Genomic DNA, 6334 nt, shown 5'->3' with positions numbered 1-6334 from the left:
TCCTTCTCCCAACCTGTGACCTGCAGGGTGTTCATTTAGAGGTGACCCCTGGTTGTTCTTACACTGCCCAGAGACGCATGCTTTCTGCCCTCGGTTTAGGGTGAGTAGTGCCTGCTAAATCCTGGCTGCTAATTGAACACAGAAGCAGCATGGAGAGACATTGCCGGTCTATAAAGTTTCGGTGTCATTTAAAAGCGTGCAGCTGCTTTTATTGCTATCAAACTCCTGTTTGTGAGACGAACACACACGCTTGAGACATTGCACTGTTTCATGCTGGGGTGTTTCATGCTGTGTCATGTTGTGGTGTTTCAGATTGTGAGTTTTAGGTTGTGGGGTTTCAAGTTATGGTGTTTCAAGTTGAGAGTTTCAGGTTGTAGTCCATGTATGTTGCGAGTTTCAGGTCGTGATTTCAGGTTGTGGTGTTTCAGGTTGTGCTGTTTAATGCTGTGGCCATAAACTGGTGATTTGGTTCAGCTGTAACTCCTGGAGTGGTGTCATGTTACTGTGAGACGTGGTGATGAGAGAGAGAAAGTGGTCGTGACCATGACAGAGGTTTGGCTGCTGGATGGTGATTCATGGCTGACAGGACAGAGGGGATGGGGGTACGAGCTCCCCCGTGATGAGCAGGGTCAGCTGTTTGGCCCCCCAAGCCCCTGGAATGTGTGTGTGTGTATCGTAGACGGATTTGAAATGGTTCAGGGGCAAAAGTAAGGTAAGATTACAGGGCTCTGTGTGTGTGTGTGTATGCGTATGCTTGTAGTGTGTGTGTGAGATGTGCGTGCGCTTGTGTCATGTATGTGTGTGTATGTAGGGATCAAATGGCTGAGCGGTTAGGGGTCGGACTATTAATCAGAAGGTTGTTGGTTCGATTCCCAGCCATGCCAAATGACGTTGTGTCCTTGGGCAAGGCACTTCACCCTACTTGCCTCGGGGGGAATGTCCCTGTACTTACTGTAAGTCGCTCTGGATAAGAACGTCTGCTAAATGACTACATGTATGTGAATCGGTGGTTTACCCAGTCGTGGGTGTTTTCCCTGTTTGCCTCTGTGGCAGTGTTGTGCGACGAAGCAGGAGGGAACATTGCCACGGTGACTGACAGGCTCCTGGGAGACGTGACAAAGTCTGTCTCCTGGGTTCCTAATTCACACAACACGTTGTCACACTATCAGGGTAATTACAAAGTCAACCTGACGTCCTCATTATTTCGGTAAACACATGTAGAAACAGGAATGCTATAAAGGGAGAAGAACCAGGTGTCAGGTGGCTGAGCGGTTAGGACATCGGGCTCGTAATCTGACGGTTCCCAGTTCGATTCCTGGCAGGGGAAAATGACGTTGTGTCCTTGGGCAAGACACTTCACCCTACTTGCCTCGGGGGGAAATGTCCCTGTACTTACTGTAAGTCGCCCTGGATAAGAGTGTCTGCTAAATGACTAAATGTAACCACCAGCCTACACGGTAATGTGGGGGGCAATCTTGAATCTTGGGCACACATGAAAGAATGATCAAGGTATTCTGTGGGATCATAGGGACCAGGACGAGGCTGTTGTGTTGGGATGAGGGGATGGGGGTTTGTGGCCCTGGAGGCTAGGGGGGCCTGGGGGGGGTTAGGGGACTCGGGGGATGGAGTTGTGGAGTGGGAGGTAGGAGGCTGGGGGCTAGGAGGCTGGGGGCTAGGAGGCTGGGGGCCTTCTCTGTAACTGTGTCATCAGCTTGGGAGTGACTGAGGAAATAATATTGGAGCGTGATGTAAGTGTGATAGCCTTGAAAGAGGAAGACGATGACACCGGGAGGAAGCAAGTTGGGAGAACCTCCAAAATATTTATGGGAACCGTTTCTGGTTTTGGAGTTACTCCAGGAAACGTAGCTGTGTGAGGTGCCGTTGGGGAGTTGGAGCTTGACAGGTTCATAGAGACAGAAAGAGAATCCGGACAGTTCCATGGCACATTTTCGCTCGCTCAGAACAGAAGGGAATGACTGTTATCAACACACACCTCTGCAACACAACCACAGAGGAAGCCAAGGCCAAGCTGGGAAGATGAACCAAAATGCAAAAAGAATCTCCAGAGCGACACAGTTGAGATCAACATCTATTATCCACTTCAGATTGTTATTATTATGAAACGACTCGGCCTACAAACACACACCGTGTCCTCCCAGCCAATCCCACGTGTTCCCGTTCCCTGGGGCTTCCCTGACTGGTCTCTTTCCGTGGCGCAGCGCGTAAGCTGTGTTTGCCTTTGTCTGTCCAAGACAAAGTTCTGTAGTTCATTACAAATCCCTTCGCTAATCTGAGTCTTAATTGAATGAAATTCCTGGCGTGAACGTCTAACAGGATTACCCGAGTCGAGGCTGTGAATGAACAGAGCGTGCCCCTTCCCCTCTTGGATTACACTGGCTACGCTCAGTCTGGGGCCCAGAGTAATAGTCACACTTGCAATATACTGTAGAGTATATTATATGTACATATATACACGACAATATGAAATCAAAGGGCTATAAACACAAGTGGTCTGAGACTGACTTGACTACAGACTCTGTAGTGTTCATCCTCTGTCCATCAGAAGTTATGACAACAACCGTGTGTTCCTTTACTGTAGCAGACGGATTTGTTTTCCACCAAAGCAATTTACCGAGGGGGGATTCGAACCTGCGTCCTCTTGAATGTCATCCCGCTGCTCCAACACTGGGCTGTAAGCGCGTGTCCGTACAGGCGTGTGACACGCAGAGTCACAGTGCTGAGTCTGTGAGAGCAGGAACACGGTTGAGGATGAGTTATGGGTCAGGAGGGCCTGCTCTGTTAGGTTGAAGACGAGCCACGACCGGACACAGCCGTCCCTCGAGTCAGCCTGAACCTGATGGGGTTGAAGTTTTCCCCCCGGACTCTGTGATCTTCAAACCCGACCCGGGCGGACGTCATGTGAAAGAGGTGTCTTCAGGAGACGTGTTTCACTCCTGCTCCTGCACACTCCTTCGAGACACTCAAACATTTACATTGTATTCATTTAGCTTCCTTTTCTTTTCCAAAGGGACGTACAAATATACAAATAGTGCATCTAGAAAATACAGTAGAAGATCAAGGATCAGAAGGGCATAGGTCTAACATTATTTTGGTTGTCCGAGTCAAGGAAAGCTTCGTATTCACTATCCACTGTGAAATAACCACATATCAGCTACCAGGCATTGAGAACTAACATAACAGTATCTTAACTTCAGTGCAACAACAGCATCTCAATTACAATAGTGCATAATGCGATCAGCAACATCATATACTGTAAGTTATCGAAAGTGCATCAAACCTTGACATGTGTGCAGTCTCTTGCAAGACAGTCATACAACAGGATCTCAAATAAAAATTTTTTTTACCTGGGATTACAATGATAGGAGATACCAATGGAAAATTATGAGTGGAGAACCAGAATGGTTGTATCCCTTCAGTTGGGATAGTGTTGCACCTTCAGTGAGATAGTTAGGCTTCAGAACACACACAGAAACCACTGAAAAAACATCAAAGATATGACGTCCCTGTTGCATCTAAAATAAATAAACTCATTGTTTACTCCCAGACTTGTTTGATGTTACGAAATTCCTTGAAGTATCTGTCCTCAGGAATAAGGCGTGTTAATTATTCATACGTTATGCAAACCAACAACCAACCCACCTGACCTAGATATCAACCTTGATTAAATATGAACAGCATGTATTCTCCCCATACAATATTAAAGATCATTTTGTCAAACTCTGAAAGCATGTTCAATCTGTCTCGTACTTTTGAGCTGCCCCGCTCATATCAGGCTTCTGACTGTCGGTCTGCCTCACCAAACCAAGGTTTTGCTAGCCCGTCCGTCTCTCCAATCCACGTCCTTTCTTCCTGTGCTGTCGCTGGACGGTCATTCCCATCCAAATCTCTCCAGACTAGGCTGAGGAACCAGTCCTGAGGAAATGACAACCATACATTCCTCCTGTCACATGTCGACCTCGTCACCTGGGATTCTATCGACAGGAAAGTCCGAGTTAAACACTAACACTGTCCGAGCGTGTGCACCATTGTCTCTCCTCGTGATCCTGACAGATAAGGAGAGCTTGGACAAATTGACTACGCCAGTGACGGCCTCTGATACATTACAGTTTCCATCAACACAGGAGGCTTAAACACTTAAGAGATGATGTCACTGAAATGCACCATTTCTTCTGGAAGTGGTCTGGGGCAGATGCGTGAATACCTAGATGTTGGAACTTCTACCATCTGTGAGGACGAGTGACAGGAGCAACAGAAGTAATAGCAGCGAGACAGGAACCCTCTCCGGGCGATGATTTGAGATGCTTGATGTCAACTGCGGACTTGGCTTAGTCGTGCGATTCATATTGTACAACCAGACGAACTTGTTTGCTTGCCGCTCGTCTCCTATCTCTGCAGCTGTCTGTCTGGCAGTTCTGGGATGCTGGCTAATCGTTGTCTGCCTCACAGGCTGAGCTGTCAACAGCATGGCCCAGGGCCTGTCCTGACGTTTAACCCTTCATGGTCGTACTCGAGAACAGATCCTTAGAATAACTAGAACATTCCTGTTGTTTCTAGAACATGAGGACATGAAGTACCCAAACAGCCTGTTTGATTGTTTGATCGAAACCACAAGAACAATTAGATCTAATTAGTTCTAGAACAATTCAAAGTTCTAGAACACAGAGAAGTAGAACTGTCAGGTGTCATTACTCGCAACAGTGTATGTTCTAAAACGATCAGAACTAGAACCATCAGAAGTAGAACAGCCCGCTGGCTCTGGAAGAGTCACAAGTCTGTGAGGAGTTGATAAGTTCCATTCCCCAACAGCTCAAGATGGGTGTTAGTTCCAGACATCTGTGCTGCATTCAGCAGTTGTCCATGTAATCCCGTTCACATGTGTGTGTGGGGGGTCCAAACCCTGGCATGTTTTTACAGAATGAACCCAAGCAGGTGGGAGTCACAGGTGGCAAATGATGTGCATCTGGGTGATGTCCTTCGTTTGGTTTGGTGGTCAAAAAACGGTTTCAAAACGGCGAAAACAGTCAATCGGGCCTCAACACAAAAGGGAACTTTGGTAATATATCACCAGCAAAATCATCAGAGAAAGAGAGAGAGGAGGCGGAGAAAAACAAACGGCCAAATCAATCGACCCAGAAGCAGCCCAGCAGAAGAACGCGGGGTTCATCCAGACACAATTAAACCCAATAACAAGTCCTGCCACTCAGAGGGCAGGGTGTCACGACCTCAGATACCAAACACGTACGGCGGTGGAGATGATCCCCCCAACACACAAACACTCTGACCCCAGCCTCCACAGCCAGAGTCCCTGCCCAACCCCAGCCTCCACAGCCAGAGTCCCCGCTCAGACCCCAGCCTCCACACCCAGAGTCCCTGCTCAGACCCCAGCCTCCACAGCCAGAGTCCCTGCCCAACCCCAGCCTCCACACCCGGAGTCCCTGCCCAACCCCAGCCTCCACACCCAGGGTCCCTGCCCAACCCCAGCCTCCACACCCAGAGTCCCTGCTCAGACCCCAGCCTCCACACCCGGAGTCCCTGCCCAAACCCAGCCTCCACACCCAGAGTCCCTGCTCAGACCCCAGCCTCCACACCCAGAGTCCCTGCTCAGACCCCAGCCTCTACACCCAGAGTCCCTGCTCAGACCCCAGCCTCTACACCCAGAGTCCCTGCTCAGACCCCAGCCTCCACACCCAGAGTCCCTGCCCAACCCCAGCCTCCACACCCGGAGTCCCTGCCCAACCCCAGCCTCCACACCCAGGGTCCCTGCCCAACCCCAGCCTCTACACCCAGAGTCCCTGCTCAGACCCCAGCCTCTACACCCAGAGTCCCTGCTCAGACCCCAGCCTCCACACCCAGAGTCCCTGCTCAGACCCCAGCCTCCACACCCAGAGTCCCTGCTCTGACCCCAGCCTCCACCCGTGAGTCACGCAGTGGTCGGCTGAATCTCCCTGCTGTCAGGGTGTAGTGTGTGTGTGTGTGTGTGTGTTTGTGAGTGTGGCTTAGTGAATTGTGATTAGTGAAGCTTTTGTTTCGGAAGGCTGGTGTCTTTCACGCACAGTCACGTCTTTCTTTATCGATGTGTAGCTAACGCACACCAGGTTAGGCAGTCGGAGATCATTAGACATGGAGACCAGCCACTGACCAACCAGGAACATAGCACTCTCAGAGCTTTCTGGGGCTTCTAATAATCGTACTGAACATTGAAACCAGAAACAAAAGCTTACGTGTCTTCTTCGGGGCTACATGTGGGTCAATTATCAAACGCAATACATGGAAACCAGCGGCAGGTAACTTTGGGAGGGTGCTGTTGTTTACT

Source organism: Hypomesus nipponensis, chromosome 23, assembly GCF_054491055.1.
Source record: "Hypomesus nipponensis isolate SF chromosome 23, ASM5449105v1, whole genome shotgun sequence".
Classification (NCBI taxonomy): domain Eukaryota; kingdom Metazoa; phylum Chordata; class Actinopteri; order Osmeriformes; family Osmeridae; genus Hypomesus; species Hypomesus nipponensis.
The sequence above is the reverse complement of the archived record's forward strand: the minus strand, read 5'-3'. Positions refer to the sequence as shown.